Source organism: Eptesicus fuscus, chromosome 8, assembly GCF_027574615.1.
Source record: "Eptesicus fuscus isolate TK198812 chromosome 8, DD_ASM_mEF_20220401, whole genome shotgun sequence".
NCBI classification, from domain to species: domain Eukaryota; kingdom Metazoa; phylum Chordata; class Mammalia; order Chiroptera; family Vespertilionidae; genus Eptesicus; species Eptesicus fuscus.
Window position 1 is genome coordinate 41,799,623 of NC_072480.1, and position 21,199 is coordinate 41,820,821.

Here is a 21,199-nt window from a genome sequence, read left to right on the forward strand (position 1 = left end):
ACATGTTTTAAACCTGTTGCTTTATGCTTGGCTAAGTGCCTGTCATGTGTGTTGGCTGCCAGCACAACCGCTTGGCTCATTTGGAAAATCAAGGAACCCAGTTTCCTCTGAGATAGTAGCTGGTAATATTCCACTGGATGAGAGTGAGACACTCCCCGGCTTGGTGATGTCGTCTTGGCCAGAGTTCTCCTTAAACTGGCTTCCCATGTTGGGACCGTGACTTGCCTCTCACATTACACTCCCTGACCCTGTTGTTTTAAAGGCACTGCTTCTCACACCATTCTTCTCAGACAGACTCAAACCTTTTCATTTGATTTTTTTTTTTCTTTTGCCTCTTTCCCAATGTAACCAATCACCAAGTCCTGTGGATACTTCTTCTCCCAAAGCTTCTCTGATTCTAAGCTTTTATTTATTACCATTGCCTGAATTTGGGTTCTTATTTTCTTACTCCCAAAAATCCCCTGCTTTTTTCCAGTTTCATCCATTTCTAATTTGTCCTAAGTAAATGCCTGAGCAACCTTCCTTGAGGCTCTGCTGAACTGAATTGTATTTCCTTGCACAAACTTCTTCCATAGCTCCTTGTCTACAAAAATATATGTATTTTTTGACAGACAACTGTTTAGTTTTTATTTAATAATCCTAAACTTAACTCTACAATCCAGCTGGACTGGGAAGGGTAAGGAAATTATGGACCCCAATGAATGGTGCGAGAGCACAAAGATTATAGAACATTCCAAGCAGATGGGGGCGAAGGGATGCTCTCCTGAGCTACAGAAGGAATGGTTTGGTGGTTAAGATAAAACACAAGTCAAATTTGTTAGAGTTGTTCACAGTCAGCAATGGTGATCTTCTTGCTGGTCTTGCCATTCCTGGACCCAAAGCGCTCCCTGTCTGTCACAATATCCATGCCTTCTTTCACCTGCCCAAACACCACATGCTTGCCTTCCAACCACTCAGTCTTGGCAGCGCAGGTGAGAAACTGGGGACTGTTTGTGTTAGGTCCAGAATTTGCCAGGACCTGTATGTTTCAGGATGAAGTTCTCATCCTCAAATTTCTCCCCATAGATGGACTTGCCGCCTGTGCCATTATGGCATGTGAAGTCACCACCTTGGCACACAAATCCCAGAATAATTCTGTGAAAGCAGGAACCTTTATAACCAAATCCTTTCTCCCCAGTGCTCAGAGCATGGAAGTTTTCTGCTGTCTTTGGAACTTTGTCTGCAAACAGTTCAAAGAAGACTTGGCCCAAGGGCTCGTTGCCATAGACAGCAATGTCGAAGAACATGGCGGGGTTCACCATGGCTGGTCATGGGCAGCTCTGGGCCACGGCATCTGCAAAGGGCTGCAAAACAGATTTTGTTCAAATATCTCACCAAGGCATTGAAAGCTTTTGTCATTTTGATTCTAATGACTTCCCAGCCTCGCGTGAACTCATCTCCAGCAAGTCCTTCTACATGAAATGCCCTTCCTTGCTCTTGCTTACCCATCAAGATCCCAACTATCTCCCAAGGCTAGACTGGGCATCCCAATTCTTCCAGAAAGACTTTTCTGACCACCTTGGAAAGAAGTAACCGTCTTTGAAATGGAGTCACAGAACCTTAGAGTTTGAAAGCATCTTGTAGGATTTTGAACCCAATTATCTATCCTCAAAACCCTTTGATCTTTGTTTGAACATATCCAAGCTTGGGAACACACGGCAGCTCACTGCATTTTTGGACAGCTATTATTGACAAGAATGTCTTCCTTCCTTTTTAAAATCTCTCTCTGTCTCTGTCTCTGATTTCTGCCTCCCTATACCTTACTTGTCTTTGATCTGTCCTCAGAAACAATACAAAAGAAATATTTTCCTTCTATATCAAAGACCCTCACATATTTGATGAATGCTATCATAGCTATCTTGACTAATCCAAATACAACCCCATTCCTGTAGTTACTTTTTATATTAAAATGGTTTCTAAATAATTCTCCACCTTGATTGTTTTATCTCCAGGTGTTAATAATTTTAAAATGTAGATTCCAGGAAAAACACAACTTTCTCGGTCCATAGTATTCGTTCTAGAGAACTTGATCTATTTGTATCACTCTTTTGGCTCATTATGCGCTGTAGTATTTACAGGTTATTTTATTTCATTTTGGCCACGGAGGAGGGAGGGGCTATTTCCTGTGCCTTTGCATTTTTGCTTGTAAACTAGATGATCAGCCCTGGAGAGCAGCAGCTTGGGCCTGGAAATTTCTACATTCTTCAGAAAAAGGCCCTGCATGTTGTAGGCATTCCATAACTTGATTTTGGAAAACTAACTTCAGGTGATGAACATAGTTAAATCCAGTTTCACATCTTGTATTATTTGATCTCTTGGCAGCATTGCCACTGTTGATAAGCTTCCACTGGAAACTTTTATTTTATATATATAAAATATATATATATATATTTATATATATATATATTTCAGAGAAGAAAGGAGAGGTAGAGAGAGATAGAAACATCAATGATGAGAGAGTATCATTGATTGGCCGCCTCCTGCACGCCCTTCACTGGGGATCGAGCCTGCAACCCATGCATGTGCCCCTGACCGGAATCGGACCTGGGACCCTTCAGTCTGCAGGCCGATGCTCTATCCACTGAGCCAAACCAGCCAGGGCTCTTTTGAAAAATTGATTTTTATTGTTGACACTATTACAATGTCCCCTGTTTTCCCCCCTTTGCTCACCTCCACACAGTCCCTGCTCCCCTTCCCCCACCTGGCTTTCACCACGCTGTTCTCTGTCCATGGGCTATGCATATATGTTCTTTGGCTAATCTCTTTACCTTCTTTCATCTAGTACTCCCCACCCCACTTCCTTCCAACATTTGTCAGTCTGTTCCACGTTTCATGCCTCTAGTTCTATTTTGTTCGTCAGCTTATTTAGATCCCAAAGATAATTGAGATCATATGGTATTTGTCTTTCTCTGACTAGCTTATTTCACTTAGCATAATGATCTCTCGGTCCATCCATGTTGTCACAAAGGATAAGAGATCCTTCTTTCTTATAGTTGCATTATATTCCATTGTGTCAATGCACCACAGCCTTTTTATCCACTCATCTATTGATAAGGAATGGATAAAAGAGTTTCTCCTGGAAACTCTTCCTTTGGTTTCCATGACAATCCACTCTGCAGGCTTTCTACCTAATTCTCTCCACTTTTCAGTCTTCTTCTATAATTCAGCTAACTCTTCTGTGGGTAATTTCTACATTTTTATCATTAGAAATAATGTTGTGATCTACAGTGTTGCAGGAGCATGTTACTCCCCCTGCCTGCCCAGAATTATTCTTCTAGTAGTAGTCGTCCCATGCTCTCTGGCGCCACATTCTTGCACTCTTAGCCCAGGCACTCAGAAGAAGGCTCAGGAGCTGGGCACATGGCCTAGGTCTAACCACAGGATTCCTCTGCCTGCAGTGATTGGCTCAGCGACAGGCTTGTGATTCAAAAGAGCCAACTAGGTGCAATGATTCCCTGGCTGAGACTTCTGAGAGACTCACACTCTTTCCTCAGAGGAGTTACACATGAGACGTCAGGAAAGTGATACTGCTTAGACCATCTTGCCACCATGGGGCGTCTCAGAATGACACTCAAGAGGAAAGCAGAGTGGAACAAAAAAACAGAAACAACAGACAACAACAAAAGCAAACAAAACTTGACTTTTAACAAAATTCTTTGAACTCTGACATTAGCCTGTTTATGTGCCTTGATGCTTCATTTATTGAACCAATTAAATCCTTATTTTTAAGTCTGTTTGCATTGAGGGCTTGGTCTCTCAATGAGAGAGCCCTGTTGTAACCTCTTTGTTCACATATTATTGACTTCCCTCGAATTATGTCCTTTGGGTAATAAGAGCTAACATCTATGGAGTGTCACCTTGTGTTAGGCTTCATGTCAAAGATTTTACATTCATTATAGTATTTGGTCCTTCCAATAATCATTGTCGATAGCCATCATTATAATTCTCATTTTACACATAAGGAAATCGAGGCCCAGAGAAATGACAAGTACAGCGTCATGGGCCAGCAAGTGGCAGAGCAAGGATTCAGTCCTAGGTCTGGCCTGTTTACAGAGCCAGAGCTGCGTCGCAACCTGCCTTTACGTTACTCCTAATTTCCTTTATTCCTGAGGAACAAAATGACTTCTTCATGAAATCAGACGATCCGAGCGCATAAAGTTTCTTTAAAGAACAGTATAGTTAACAGTTTTGGTCTTGGAGCAGGATGCAAGAAAATAAAAGGCCAGAGTTTAGATGGAGCAAAAAAATAAAAACATGCTGAGAAAAGTCCCAGAGATGGGACTGAGGCACGTGCGTACGTGCTTGCGCAATGGGTGAACTTTAGGATTCCTTCCAATCGCAGAATCTAGGATCCTAAAAAGTCAAGTCTATCCAGAGCTGAAAGCTCAAGTGAAAACGTGAGTGATGAGATTGGATCAGATTTTGAATGCTCCTTTAAAAAGTCTCCTCGTGATTTTAATTGGAAGTGGAGAGCCCTTAATTCCTTCAGAAGGTGTGGTAGACTGCTGCTTTGCCCCAATGAACTATACCTCCACTCTGATTTAAACTTCGCTATTTAACCAGCTTTGGCCAATTTACCATTAGCACACATAATGCAAGTGGAAGCTCGATAAGCATTTGCACATTTGGGTTTATTCTCTTGGAAGCCTCTTTCTTTCTTTCTTCCTTTCTTTCTTTTCTTTCTTTCTTTCTTTCTTTCTTTCTTTCTTTCTTTCTTTCTTTCTTTCTTTCTTTCTTTCTTTCTTTCCTTCTTTCTTTCTTTCTTTCTTTCTTTCTTTCTTTCTTTCTTTCTTTCTTTCTTTCTTTTTAAAAAATCTTTATTGTTGAAAGTAATTACATATGTCCCCTTTTACCCCCCATTAATCCCCTCCAGCCCATCCCCGTCTCCCCACGCCCCAGGCTTTCACCACCTAATTGTCCATGGGTTATGCATATATACATACAAGGTCTTTGGTTGATTACATCCCTCCCACCCACCCTCCCCCCATCTTCCCTCCGAGATTCCCCATGGAAGCCTCTTTCTTTGAACCCAGCTGCCAGCAGTGGCCCAAGCAGCCACAGAGAAAGGTCCGTGGAGGAGAAATGAGGTCACCTGGCTGACAGCCCCAGCTGTGCTCCCTGATGGCATCCACTATCCCTTGACAGACATGTGCAACGAGGCCATATGGGATGCTCCAGCCATTCTAATGTCCTGGTCATCCCATCTGAAGCAGAAAAGTCACCTAGTCCGCTCTTAGATGGTGAGAACTAATAAATGGTGATTATAAGCCACTAAATTTGGGGTGGTTTGTGATGCAATAATAGATCACTGATATGGTTGAAAGTGGTCTTCCTGCTCCTCCCCCTCCCTCCCCTCCCTCTGGCTCTGTGGTCCATAGACGCAAAGATAGAAGGAAGCCTCATGTCCCCTATCCTGAAGGACCATGATGATTTTTGCACCTGTGGCTCTACCCTGCATGTTTCTGAGCTTCAGACTTTTGTTTCTAGCTGGCTATCAATATTTCCAAAGCAGAATTCCTTTACTTTCACTTCAAAACCCCTTTCTTTCCCCCTTTCTCCATTTTGGTTATTGATATTGCCATGCACCCAGTTGGCCAAGTTAGAAATATCAGATTCATTTAGACTCTCGCTTCACTCCCACTCCCCATGTGCATTTACCATAGTGTTGCGGCCAGCCTGGCAGCGGCTGCATTGGAAAGGGGATGGTCTAAAGGTCAGGAGACCTACTACAACAACTGTATTAGAGACTGCTAGGCAGCTGCAGCATGGACCTGTTTTAGAAAAGAGGCAGTAGCTAGGCCTCTAGCCAAGATGGAAAAAAATCTCTCTTCTGGTAGTTTTACCTCCATAGCGGATGGGTATAGGTTTCTGTCCCCTGTTTCCACCTCCAGTCTTAGCTGGATGAAGATGGATTACAGTCAGAGCTGGGTAAGGAAGGAGGCGGCATTCCCTTAAATACGACAAGACTTATTCAGGCATCCTCCTTTGTGCAAAACCTGAAACAACTGCACACATTTCCCCAAAAGTGTTTTAAAAAGTTCAAAACATATTTAATAAACATGGAGCTGAATCAAGTGTGCTGCATTTAGAATATGTTATATTCTGATCAGAAGGAAGTGTCCTGGCACTTCTTAAGCCAGGCAATCTGGTTGCATTGCCTTCTTCTTGGTGTACAACAAGCATGTCAAACTCAGAGGCTAACACGGGCCAAATAAACAAGGTTTAAGTTTATGCGGGCTGCAAAAAAACAAAAGCTTCAATTTTCATAGAAACGTAGGTTTATTTCGATAGAGAAATGCTAAATACAAAGGGCTGAAATAAATGAGTAATCATTAACATAAAATAATAGAACATTTTAATAAAATTAATATTTTTTCTTGAACATTAACTTATCAGACACTGAATAACTGCACAAATTAATAATCATAACACAAATAAGCCTATTTTTCTTGTTCTCTGAAAGCGAAATATTTCCTGTTGCACACACTAAACAAGTCAATCCAAGACTAATGACGTGGCCATTGGCTGCTAAAATATTCGCTGCTAGTATTAGTGGAGAGAAATGGTGCGCCTGCGCGAAAGGTGTGTAAGGGAAATGAACGCAACATGATTATAGTAATCAGTCATTAGCGAACGTTGTAGTTCGTTATTAATAATTACATATAACAGGATATTGTCAGAATTAAGTTATGAAATTTTTACTAAAACGTTTCTTACATACCGTTATATTGGCTGGGCCACAAAAATATTCGTTGTGGGTCACATGTGGCCCGTGGGCCGCAAGTTTGACTTGCTTGGTGTACAATAATGCCATAGACGTTAGAAACCACATATCATTTTTGGTTTTTCTTTTTCCATTTTTCCAAAGACAACCTTGCTTTCCTAGTTAGCATGAGAAAAGGAGTCAAGAGTCTTGGATTCAGAGCTGCTGTTGGTCTATGTGGTGTCTCAGTGCATGTTATAAGGTGACCTCTTTGGGCAGCAGCAGCCCTGGGGGCAGATGACACCCTTTTTTGGGTGGATGCACTCTCATCTCAAAACGCACAGCCTGGTTGAGAGAGTGCAGGCTGGATGTTAGTCACTGCTTGCCTCCTTAGCCAGGGGCCTTTGCACTATGGAGAAAGAGTATATCTGTTCTTGTACCTCTCCTGGGACTCTGAAACAGCGCTGCCATCAGCAAGGTGTGTGACTTCATGCCTCTGCATTTGGGTTGCCACTATGAAGATAGAACACTGCATTCGGGGCCAGGACACCTGGGTTGGAGCATTACCTCCTACAACATGACCTTGAGCAAGTCCTCAATCTCAGTAGGCCTTAATATTTTGGTTTGGAAAATGGAGGTGAGTAAGTTAGAGAATCTCCAAGAATCTCCTTCTGGATTAAAAAAGCTTGGGCATTAATATGCTGCAGAAAGTCAGGCATGCATTCAGAATCTTCAGGTTTCATTACAGTACAGTCTGTTGCAGTCTTCCCTTATTGCAACCCAGTCAATTAGTCAATTTCTCTGTGTTTTAGTCTTGCTCTATTTGTCAAATGGAGATAATAAGGGATGCCTTAGAGGGATTCAGAGAGGATAAACTAATTAATGGTCATAAAGTCCTAGTGGCCGTGTGCCTGCTAAGTGGCTATGATTCTAAACAGATCTTTATAGTTCCTTGGCTGCTCACTGCCGGAGCGTCAGCACCATTTATAACATGATGTTCTCTTTGATCAAAACAGACTCTGAGGCATTGGGAGGAAGCTTGTCAGCAGCAAAGGATAGCATACTGGCTAGGAGGGGCTTGGAGGAGGGTCAGAGGTGGGAGTTGAGGGAGAAAGGAATCTGTGAAAGGAAGGAATTGCTCTTGCAGTCGAGATTTTTGGAACCCTAGTTCCTGGGAAGTTTCTCTCACTGGTAGGGTTAGGTAGTGGCAGAAAGGATGCTATCGAGATTGGCAGATGCACATTCTGGCTCTGTATGTGCCATTGGTATTCCTGACTTTGGGTTCCACATTCTCCTTATTTCCTTAGGAAGGCAAGAAAGCAGCCATAAGGAGGGCAGGGCAAAATCCATTTCCTTAGGAGTTAGTCTTTTTTAAAAAAAATATTTTTATTGATTTCAGAGAGGAAGGAAGAGGGAGAGAGATAGAAACATCAATGATGAAGGAGAATCATTGATTGGCTGCCTCCTGTATGCGCCGCACTGGGGATTGAGCCTGCAACCCAGGCATATGCCCTGACTGGGAATGGAACTGTGACCTCTTGGTTCATAGGTCAGTGCTCAACCACTGAGTCATGCCAGCCAGGCAAGTATTGTGCTTTTTTATCTGAGTTATGCTCTGGACAGTTTGGCATTTCAGAAACTAGAAAACAAAACAAAACAAAAATAAATAAAACCAGAAACTATATTTCAGAATAGAACATAAACATGAACTATTGTCTACATCTAGATTTAAATTTGTCATTGAAGCCTTTTCATGGCTTTTCAGTTGAAATTAATTTCTTCTTTCATTTTCATATCGCTTTGTAGACTGCCATGTATTAGAAGTTTTTATGTACCTATCATGATAAATTGTGAGTTTCTTGAGAGCAGACAACATTTTATTAATCTGCAAGCTCCTTATAGTGTCTAGCATACCTCTTTCAACATAGAAAGTTTTCAACAACTACTTATTAAGCTGAATTGTGTCATGCTATATGAAGAAAGAATATGAAAGGATTGAATAACTGTATTTCAGAATTTTTGATCTTTTTGGATTTTTCACCCAGTTTTTTTTCTTGATATAATATTCTGTGAGGCTAGAATTCCCTTTTGATGTAATAACACAGGAACTATCTTATTTGGTAATCTAATCATATCACCTGGGAAATCACAGGGCAGTGACATAAGAGAAAAAATGAGATGAAGTGAATTGTGGGAGTAGAAGGGGTAGGTGGGTAGATCTAGAATAGGAGTGGATGGGTAACCTGGCAGGAGTAGCAAAGGAAAATGTCACTCACTTTATGAGTTGGTCTTTGGGCAGATTTGATTTTAGTTATATAACGTCTCATGCAGACAGATCCTCTCTGTGAGTCCCTAGATATGGAGCGACTTAAGTCCTTGGTTGCCCTATGTCACCAAGAACATTAAGTGAGGTAAACCCTGATCCTGCCTTATGATTTGGTTGAACTTTGTATAGTGATATATATTGTCAGCAGATCCTTCTGCTATAATTTTGACCACACAATTTGCTAAGAAATATTTACCTTTGCACTCAATGTATCTACAAAGCTTAGCTGTAAGGTTATATATTTCCATGTTCTTTGTGAGCAAAAGGAAAGTTTACTGACTGCTAAGTCATATGTTCTCACTTTACATGGGAAAATATATAGATTCAAAGAATTAAAGTGTTTTAGATCTGCCTTTGCTTCAATAAGTTATCTGATTCCTTTTCTCATCTCACAAATGGGGATACTGAAGCCCAGAGAGCTTTAATGATAATGCTTATGGCAACTAGATGGGGATCAGAACCCAGGATTCCTACTGAATCCTGGATACTATTATAGTTTTCCCCTCCTGTGATGATGATATTGTCTGGCTTGAATTCATAGAAGTGATCAATTTTTTTTGGACTTACATTTTGCTTCATTCAGTGTTATCACATACAACTCAATAGATTGCCTTCTGTGTGGGCTCATTACCAGGATTTGCCAGCCCATGGCACTGGAATCTTTACAGTAAGGATGTTAGGTTCCTCCTAGCCCAGAAGCCATATGATCATTTCTAGAGGGGTTAACTTGGTATATTTAGAAGCTAACAAAGGATTTCTTAGAATAATTGAGTCCATAATATGTAATGCAAACCATTTATTGTTACTATTGTGCAAGTAAGAAATGCTTTATGCTGAAAGCATGCTGACTAACTGGCTTAAGCAATAAAGATGTTTAATTATCTCACATGCAAGTGGGTAAACAGAGGTTCAACAATATCTTCAAAGTCCAAGACTCTGACTTTCTGCTTCACCATCATTAGTGTATTGGGATGCGGACTCACTGTCTCAAGATTGTTGCATTGTTTCCCGGCATCACATTTGTATTCTAGACAGGAACCTGGGTCAGTATTGGTGATTTTATTCCCTTTTTTGGGGGAGGTGAATAAGTGCTTTTTAGAAACTTGTTCACCCCTGACCTCTAGACTTTCTACTTCTTATTGGTCAGAACTCTGTCATACATTCACTCTTGTCTGGAAAGGAACTTGGAAAGAGTTATATAGTTGTTTGTTTGTTTTTTCCTCTATAGCAGATGCGGGCAAAGATGTGTTGAGTTAGCCAAGCTTCAATATAATGTAGCCCAGGAGTAAATCCATATGACAACTATAAGTAGTATTCTATAGCAACTTCTAATTCTGCTTCATTGTCTGGTTCATCTTCCCTGATGAAGAAGTCAGGAGGTAGGCTTCTTTGTCTGGTTAGATTCAAGAGAATTTACTGGGTGTGCCAAATGTGCCCCCGAGGAAATGCAACGTTAAAGTGTCAGTAGGCAGGCTGGGATCAAGATGTGAATAAAAATGGGTCATCCAAAGGAGAGAAAGTAGCTCAAAGTGGTTAATGTTATGGACTCTGGAGCCTAATTGTTTCGGGTTTAAGTTATGGCTCTGTTGCTTCCTAACTACTTCTCCAAGTTACTTTACCTCTCTAAGCCTCAGTTTCCTCATGAGCTTAATGAGGATAATAATAATATTAATTAGTTTGTTGTGAGGAGTTACATTTCTCAGTCCCTGAGCACAGTCTCAGGCTCCTAGTGGGTGTTCAATATCATCATCATCATCATCATCATCAAAACAAGAAGGGTTTGTAGTAGAGGCATTATGAATTGTTCTATAGAATGAAGAACTCTCAGAGCCTGAGTTATGGGAGGAGGTTAAGTGGAAAAGCAAGAGAATTAAATCAGGCAATATATTATATGTTCCCTTAGTGAGAGTGGGCTGTCTCCATTAATAGGATTCCTAATTGCAAGATAGCTTGAATGATTCATACATGGGGGTGCACCTCTTATCTTGTATCTTAAACATATCTTTTGGAAGGTGGCGTACTCTATAGGATTCAAGAGTATAGAAATGGGATGGTGGAGGGGAGAAATGATGGCAATAAAACACCAAGGAAAGAGAGGGGGGTGAGAGTCTTCTGGTCATAGACCTTCTGCCAAGAGTGCCGTAGGCCGATTGGATCCATTCACCATAGAAGACATAGAGCATTAGCTTTTCCCTTTGATCTTCCCAGCCCTGCTTTGATTGTGTGTGTGTGTGTGTGTGTGTGTGTGTGTGTGTGTGTGTGTGTGTGTGATTAGTTACTGGAGAGGCCCATGAGCAGTGCTTACTTATATAGCAGTAACCCTAGGGTAAGGTGGACTTCTGGGCTTATTGAAATGCAGCTTGGTTCACAGGTTTGTGTGATGTGTCTAAATCTATCACTGGCTAAGGTGTAAGGTGGGGTGCAGATGCAAGACAAAGTTTAGGTGGTTTCCAGCCACCGTTCAGGTTGAACAATAACTGACTACCAAATAGATGACTGTTCTTCTGTATCAACAGCTATGACTAGTCAGTTACATGGTTTCTTCTCCTTCCAGAAAAGAGCTGATGTAGATGATAGCATTAAACACATGTTATCCATCTTAACTAACTTCATCCACAAAACAACCCTATGAAGTAGGTATAACGATTACCCTGCTTTTCACAGATGAGAAAACCGAGGTCAAGTAACTTACAGAGATCACAAAGGTGTCTGTTTGGAAAGATGTGGCCGGGTGTAAACCTGCATGTCTAGACTTATGCTATGACCCATTCCTTTAGAAAGGCTATAAGATTAGTCTGTGGTTGTTCCTATAGATGGTTTTATTCTAACTTTTGCATGGAGAAGTGGAGTTTAATGAAGCATTGATCAAAAACCCTTATACTGTGATAGAGATAATAAAAAAGAGCCCGTGTCCAGGCTTTTCTTGACACATGCTAACAGGTGACCTGTGCAAGGCTCTTCTTTGCCCTTAAAGTACACACACAACAAGATGACCGGCAAGTGGGTAGCTTTCCCCTATTCTTTTTAGGGTGGCAGATTTTAGGAGTTCAGCTTTAATGGAGAAGTTTGAAGTGAGGGGAGGTTGTTGAGGAAATGTTTAGGAAGATTGAGTGGGATTTTGTGAAGGATGAATAGAAGATGATTGGGCAGGGGGAAAGATATGGAAGCAGAAAAGAAATACAGGGCTTAATCATGAAGAATTCAGTTTGACTGGAATATAAGGCATTTGAAGGGGAATATTTGGAAGTAAGATGGGAGAAAATCATGGATAATTTAAAATACCAAACCAAGGAATGTAAATTCTACTCAGTAGGCAATGGGGAACCTATTAAATAAAATCTAAGTAAAAATTGGGGCCCTGGAGGAAGAACATCTTTTATTTCACTTACGCCTCCATAAACTCAACATGGGCTGTTAGAGCCTGACTCTAACTCCAGATTGAAAACTATGGCAGAGTAATTTCAACCCTCATTATTGTCTTCCTGACCACCACCAGGCATCTCAAAGTAGGACTGAAGCAAAGTACTGTTAGGCAGAAGGTAAATGAGTGGGGCTTGAATTTACGTTTTCTGACTCTCAGAGCAGTTAGTTCATTTAACAAATGTTTTGAGTATTTTTGAGTATTTTAGGTATGGTAGGTATAACCATTAATGAACATGGTGAAGGGAAAATGATCATTCCCAAACTTAATCTATTGCTTATCTTAGTGGCTCAATCTTTATATTCTTGCATCTGACCTCTTTATAGTGCTCCTGTGGAGCACCCAGGTCTGAGCTACCATTATCTCTTGTCCATTGCCTTTCATAGCCTCTTCTCTGGGCTCATGGTTTTTATTCTTGATACTCTATACACACATGGCAGCCAGAGTGATGTCATGAAAATCAAAGTTAGGTCTCACCATGCACCTTCATTAAACCCTTCAGTGGTTCCCAGGATAATTAAATTAAAATCAAAACACCTCTTCACACCCCACAAAACCCCATATGATCTTGTTCCTGCCAAGACCTTTGATCTGTCTCCCACCTCCTTTGGTCTTGCTCACTATATGCTCCATCCTCGTTGGCCTCTTGCTGTTTCTTGAGCAGTTGTAGTGTATTCCTGCCTTCAGTACCTTTGCTCTTACTGTTCCCTCTGCTTGGAATGTTCTTCTTTCAGATTCCATCGTGGCTGCACAATGCCACTTCCCCAGTGGCATCCAAATCTCTATTCAAATGTCAACTCCTCAGAGAGCCATTCTTTGACTAGTTATCTAGCTATCCTCATGGCACTCAGCACTACCTGAAATTATACTATGAATTGTTTGTCTATTTGTTTATTGTGTATATTACTCATTAGAATGTAAGCTCTGAGAAGAGAGGACTTTGTTTACTTGTTCACTGTGGTATCCTCAGACCTAGAACAGGTCTGGCCCATAAGCACACATTAAGTATTATTGAATGAATGATTATTATTGGGACATCTGTCACAGCCTTTATCCTTCAAAAAAGGGAACATCTATCTATGTATGTTTTCCTTACTTAACACAGCTTTAAATTTTCCCCTCTTGACATTTACAACTTCTGAATAAGCAATATCATTTAACCATCTTAATGGCAGTCTGCAAATAGTAGAGCGTATTTCTGATTTTAATTCTTTTGGCTTCTGTGAATAGTTTGTCTCTGGTTGTTAGTAATTAAAACAAACAAGCAGAAAGACTCATATTATTCTATCTCAATGCCAAATTGGATATTGCTCAATTCAAAATTAAATGTACACACACCCATAAAACTAGCCAAACTGGCTTTACAATTACATAAAGTTCCTTGTGTTCATTAGCAGTGTTGCTTTTCATGGGTTTATCCTGTTTGGCATATACATCAAAGTAACAGTCATAAAGACGTCTACAAAAATTTGGAGCATGTAGATATGAAAAAAATTAAAGATTGTTTGTTTGTTCCCAGCTAAGTTGCAACAAAAGCATACCTTGTTATTATTGTGCTATAAAGCTTAAGGGCACAGAATAGAGAAATTCAGTATTTTGTCAAAACTTGGTACTTTAAGCTCAACTGTCAGAGTCACCTAAAAATGGCAGATATGATTCAGCTTTGTGTTCTGTATCTTGGAAATTAGTGTCAGAATACCAGCCCTGATCTCTTTCGTGAATGATTCATTTGCTAGCATGCTTAGCAATTCTGAGAGGCAGCGATGCTGGCCACTAATATTAGATTTTTAGAAGCTGCCTACGTTTAATGGGATTGGGAATGTGTTCATTTGTGCTTGGGGGAGAAAGGATCTTGAATCTGCTGTTCTGATTTTTAATGTTTTATTTGAACAGGAGAATGAGCTTCTTTCCATTTCATTTTCCTATGGCAGTACCTATGCATGAGAAAAACAAAACTATAATAGTTCAGGGGAATTAAGAACACAAAAGAGTGAAAAAACTTTTTAAAAGAAACCTTGTAGATTAAGTTCATGGAGGTTTGATGAGTATATTGAGCAAAAAAATATTTAGCTTCAATTCATTGTTTGATTCAAAGTCATGGGTCCATACTTTTTGAATATAAGGAATTCAGAAAAATTGGGGCAGATGGTTAGATTGAAATTATTGCCACACGGTTATTTGTTTTTCATGTCTGTGTCTAGGGAGGACTATGAGCTCCTTGGAGTTAGAACCGCATTCAGCTTTATTTCCTATCGTCTGGCATGGCAAGTTGTATAGTGTGACAGAGATAATTGGCAAGCTTACCACATTCAGACAGTATATTAACCGCTTTGTGTACATTGCCTTGAATTCCACAACAATATATTCTGTCCATATTTTGTGAAGAAACTGAGGTTTAGAGATCTTCATAATCTGCTCACAGTCACATGGCTAGTGAAATGTTGGACCTGGGATTTGAAACCATTTCTGTTGTTTGTCCTAACTCCATGTTGTTAATTAGAATGCTATGTGTTTGTTGCTTGAATGAGTGAGAGAGTAGCTAACCAAGGACCCCCCTCTTCAACCTGGCCCCCATGACTCAGTCAAGAGTTAAAATGTGATCAACAGAACTGGACAATGGTAATGTTTTAGACCTAACCATGGTTTCACCAACCAGCATGACAAGAGAAACCTTCAGTGTGAATAAGAAGAGTTGGAGGGGGTTACCTGTGTCATCGATTAGCTCCAAATACGGGGAAGACAGTGGACTTAGGAAGTAGGGAGAGAAAAGGAATGCCATAAAAGAGAAATCTAAGAAAAAAGAATAGTAGGACTTTTTAAAGAAAAGGTAGCTTTTCATTCCTGGGAGTTTCTAAAGTGATGCTTTTAACCCCTCATCTTATTTAGATTCCCACTGGTATGCATGGAGCAGGCAAACAGAAAAGCAAATGGAAAGGTTTGAGCATGTCTCTGCACAATGAGACCCCCCCCCCCACCTCCCTGCCCCTGAATAATATGTGCTTTGGAAGCAAATGGGTGGAAAGTTTTGCCCACTTTGGCTTCCTTTGCTTTTGTACGTGGGTGTAGGCTTTTTGTGCCCAACTCTACCATGGGGAGTTCAGGTTGCTTTAGCTTCTATGGAGTCTCAACAGGGTGAGACTTGTGCCTGTGGTTGCAGGCCTGTCTCAGGAAAACTTGCCATACTGGATATGGAAATCGTTAAAGCAAAGTGGGAGGCCAGGCTGTCTTATTTTCATGCCGAGACTGGGGTTGCTTTCCTCCTGTTCAGCCAGACCAGGCATGGATGGAGTGAATGGGACCAAGAGGAAACTATTTGCATCTATTCCTCACCCGGCTGTTCTGGAGGTGTTAGCCAAGACATAGACAACAGGCATTAAAAAGGAATACAAAAAACAAAGGACAAGAAATCTCAGGTTTTCCCAGCCCTTGTTATTTCTCCTCCCTGGGGACTACAATCCCAATGGCTTTCAAGTGTTTTAAACAGATTCTTTTCAGATTTCCTTCTTTGGTCCTTGATTCTCTGTCAGGACTGTCCTCTGGCTTCTATTTGGCCAGTGGATTTTGAAGAACCAATTTAAGCCTCAGTATAGTGTGCTGCAGAGCTGCTGTAGGAAAAGGTAACTCACTGATATAAAGCCAGCGTCAGCAGCCATTGATGGATGATGTCCTTCTCCTGAGTGTGACTGCACAAGAATTAATGATGGTAAACATCAGTGTTAAGAGATTTAATTTGGATAAACATTATAAAGCTTGTCTGCCTCATCAGAATTTATCTGATCCTTTTTGTTTTTGCTTTCTTTTCTTTGTTCTGCACATTTCCCAAAACCAGGTACCAGTGTGAAAGTCTTCCTACTTCCTTGTCTGGGACAGGTAGGAACTTTGTGAGAACTGACATTTGTTGTGGTCCTTTGATAACTTCTACTTCAGGGGAAACGGATGCACACAAAGGCAATAACAAACGAGATACCAGGGGATTCTGGCGAGAAGCAGCAGCACTTTGGAGGAGTTCAGGTCTCTTCTGGATGTTGCTTTACTCTTTCCTAGCAGGTAGCAGTGGATCTGTGAGAGGGTTTTGCTTTTGACAGCTCCTCCCCAGAGGATAGACAGCCTTATCTACCATCTGTCCCCTCCTTTCAACCCTCAGGTCTTTCTGAATCCCTTTTTGATTTCCTGAAATGTGCATGGGACAAAAATAATTCACATCGAATGCATAGCTATTATGCACCTTTCTCCAGGAGGATGAAATGGTCATTGTTTCCAGTCTTCCAATGTGACTTTTTTTTCTGTGACAGAACCTAATTTCTCACATTTGTTCGTGTTTACTGGTTGGCAGTTTGCTGTCCTATACTCTGCTGGGTGTTGTGTGCTCCTGCTTGTGTGAAAAGACTCATCAGACCGAATATAAGCAGGACTTTTGGAAAAAAGGAAATTGTTTGGTAGGAGCTTTTATTCTTTGTTTGATAACTGGAGTGAACACTTTTTTAAAAAAATATGTTTTTATTGATTTCAGAGGGGAAGAGAGAGGGAGAGAGAGATAGAAACATCATTGATGAGAGAGAAGCATGGATTGACTGCCTCCTGCACACCTCCCACTAGGGACCAAGCCCGAAACCCAGGCATGTGCCCTTGACCGGAATAGAAACTGGGACCCTTCAGTCCTTAGGTCCACGCTCTATCCACTGAGCCAAACCAGCTAAGGCTGGAGTGAATACTTTTAAAAGACTATTTTCCCCATTGGGACAATCGGAAGAACAGTTATATTCATTTTATAGTTTCTTGTTGGGTACTTATTTTATTAAAAAAGAAAGAAAAAATTCCAGGAATCCATCTGTTGCTACATTTCACGAGAACAAAATTCACTAAAAAATATGGCTAAACACTCTTTGTTCACATTTTCTCCACCTTTGGACTGATACCAGTCATAAAACTCCATCTTCTATAGACAATCTGTTTAAATAAGTTACTAAGAAACCCAAACAGGTGTAAAGGTCATTCTTAGTGTGAGTGGGCTTTCTTTTTGCTGTGGTTATAGCCAAACCAAAACTCACTTTGAGATGCGTTTTATAGTCCATATTTTAAACTGTAAACCACATTATGTAATTGTGGAACCGCACCCAAGAGAGTCAATTTCCCTGTTTCAGAATTATTGTGCGATTCAGTGCATAATTCATGTTCACTCATCATGTTCTCACTTTGTTCTGCCCTGAGAGTTTCTGAACAGGTTGCTCCACTGCATTTTAAACATGTCATCTCTCCCAAGGTGTATTTTAAGAAATATATGGGCAATGAAAAGGAAGCCAAATGTGTCCTTAGGATGAGAGACAGAGGATATTGTTAACAAACTGAAAGGGGTTCTATTTCTGGAGAGCCAGAGGGAAAATGGATCAAATGATGGTAAGGGCATATAAGTTTGAGGGCAAAAGCAAGTGCATTTAAAGTGAAGAGACTATTTGCTGAGCACCTGTTAGATACCAGGCATTTTGTTAAGCACTTAACATTCATTATCTCATTCAATCCTTGATAAGCTTCCATGGAATATCAAGAACATGGGTTAAAAAAAGGTGAATGACTTGCTCAAGTTCTCATAGCAAGGAAGTAGTTGATATACAATTACAGCCTATTGTGGTTTAACTCCAACACAGCCTGTGTGCCAAGGCTACCTACCTCTGTGATGGAGCTCTCTCTGTGGTGGCCTCCCAGATCCCTGCTCCCAAGAGCTTTAATATTTCAAGGGCAAAAGAGTAGAAGTGCCTTTTTGGATTTGGTCTGTTTTTTCAATGATAAGATAATGAATGGCTATTAATAATGCTGAAAATTTCAGTGTTCTTGGTTGGCTTAGCCAAACTAAAGAGCTTCTTTGCTCTTCTGGATAGAAAGGAAATAATGTGTGACATACAGACTTACCTTGCTTTTCTCTCAGTGTGAGCAATGATGAGTCATTACTTCTGATAAAGTCAGAGCAGAATTTTTTTCTGTGCAAACAAAAGAAAAACGTATTGTGTGGTTTTTTTCCCCCACAACCCACTCCTCCTACCTTAAATGAATCTGTTAAATTGCCTTTGTTAAAATTGCATTTTAAATTAAACTTTTAAAACTCCTTTACCTTCCAGCTTAGAAGCAGGAATGTCTCCTTTCTCCTCCAGTCTTGCCTAAGGAAAAAGGATACTTTCAGAACTTGATAGGTGAAGCTACCTTAGCTGACTTGGGAGATTTCTAGACCAATGCTTTTTTTTTTTTTTCCCCCTCCAAAGATAACACATTTAGGGCAGTAAGTATTCTGAAATGCGGTATCACTTTTCTCCATTCATTTGTGCTATGTGATTGAACTTTCAGTCAAATAAGATTAAGAAAAAATACTCATATTCTTCTAATTAGGAATTGGACCTCAAGGACCTTATAATTTAGCTGGAGAGTCACAAAAAACTCTACCACTTTAGTTCCAAGAGATGGGGATACTTATTAAGGGAGGGCTAGAATACATGCAGGAATGTGTTTTGGTGGGGGTTAAACTGGAGGGGTAGTTTATCACTGCTGCCTGGAGTAGCTGGAATAAATGAATGAGTCAGTATTTGAATAAATCTTGAGGAAGCAGGTGTATCTGGTTAGGTAAAAACTACCAGGAAGAAGAAATAGCTATGCAGCAAGTAAATAAGAGAAAAAAATTCAAAGACGGGAATGAATATTGAATATGAAGAAAATGGTGAAAAATATTGGGAAAAACAAAATATATATGTTTGTCATATAACTACTAGACCAGATTCTTTGCTTTCTCCTGCAGGAGTTTTGTAGAATGAGTCCCAGCAAGACTTCCAGCTGACTATAGCAAGATATGGGAGGAAGATAAACTTCCTTCATTTTTCTCCTACTTCACATATCTTAGTCAATGACAGGCACAAAGCTTTGTTAGTGCTCTTGTTGCTAAGACAACAAAACAGATGACTAACTGGCATATATTATAAAGACTAAAATGAAGACCATCTATAATAGGTTTCTTAATCTCAGCACTGTTGGCATTTTGGTATGGATAATTTTTTGTTTGAGGGGGATGGAGACCATCCTGTCTATTGTAGAATAGCAGCATCCCCGACTCTCCCCACTAGATGCTAGTAGAACCCCCAACCCACTGGCCCATTTGGAAAAACCCAAAATGCCTCCAGACATTGCCCAATGCCGCATGGGGGACAAAATCAGCAGTTGTACTCTACTGCTTTACAGTAGGTAGAATGACCTAGTAACATGCATGGTTTCTTTACGCCTGGAAATGTGCTGAGCCAGGGTGAAGATTTACGACCTGAGAAAAGGCAACCACAGCAGGTGTGGAGCTTGAGAAAGGGTAGTGTCTGCCATGAAAGGAGTCGAGAATTAAGAATATGAATGGCTCATCTTTGAATCCTCTTCCTAGGGCCTAGCACAGTTCCCACAACCTAACGAATGAATGATAAATGTTTGTTGAATAAATAGGATGTGTGCTTAGAATTTTGGAGAAGAAATCATAGGGACAAACAGTTATTTACTTGAAGCTGTATCCACTTATCGGCTTATTGTGTTCTATTTGAGGGTCTCTTGAAAATTACAAAAGTAACCAAGGATACCAGTGTGATTACACGCAGCAAACATATGGGAAAAGAATAGAAGGACAAATGTCACAAAGCCTGTTTTTCAGGTTTGTTATAAGTATAAGGTTTGCAAAAGAAGTAGGGAGAGAATACTGGAATTTTCCAGCCTCCCCTATGTTGGAGATTACTTACAGTTCTCATGGCTTCATGTTATTAGTTTAACATCTCTTGCCTTGAACTTGGCATCTTGTCCTAATCAGAGGCTTATGTATCTTCTTCTCAAGGGAGCAGGTTGGGATTTCTGAGTCCCAAGCTGTGGATCCTCTGCTTCACTTACTCAAGTGAAAGACTTGGCTAGTGAAGAGTGAAGGGAGATGTGGTGGAGGGTCTAGGATGCGAGATGAACTCAGTGTGTCAGAGATGTATGCGTCCGTCCTTCGTTCAACAAAGTAAAGAATGAGAACAGCCACCTCACTTTTTCTTCTCTCAGGACTCTTAGTCCCTGCCTTTACGCCCATCTTTCATTTTGAGCAACATGTGATTTTGTATTTAACATACTCCTCATTATGAACAACTAGTCTCAAAATTCCAGGGTTAGGATTCGAGGGGACTTCTCTTTGGAAGATCTTTAAGTGAAAATTTTCAGGTTGGGAATTCTCTAGTGAGGCGGCTTTCACCGACCTCTCCATGGCATCTTCTGAATTTCAGACTCATTTATTCAAGTGTCTAGTTGATATCACTACTTAGCAGTTGAACTCGACTGCTTTGCAGACATCTCAAACATAACATGTCCCCAAATAAATGATATCCCGCTTTCCCCCAACCCCCCAATGTGCTTCTGTGCCCTTATCCAGCTCATTGGAAGGTGATTTCATCCTTCCTGTGGCTTAGGTCAAAATCTGTGAAGTCATCCTCAACTCCCCTCTTTATCTCACACCCGATCAACACAATCTAAATTTTATTGGGATCTGAACATTTCTCACCACCTGCATTGTTACCCTTCTGGTCTGAACTATAAAAACTCAACACAGTGGCCAAGATAATATTTTAAAATTACAAGTTAGATCTTGCCACTCCTTTGCTCAAAAAGTTTCGATCAATGTTTTCCTATCTTAAAGGGAAACAACTTCTTTATATGGAGTTTTACAACTCCC

The 21,199-nt window shown here is 40.5% G+C and overlaps 1 pseudogene; it reads right to left on the reverse strand.

Annotated features, from left to right (window-relative positions):
• Positions 1 to 698: 698 nt before the first annotated feature.
• Positions 699 to 1,301, reverse strand: LOC103288361 (peptidyl-prolyl cis-trans isomerase A-like; annotated as a pseudogene).
• Between the last annotated feature and the right edge of the window lie 19,898 nt (positions 1,302 to 21,199).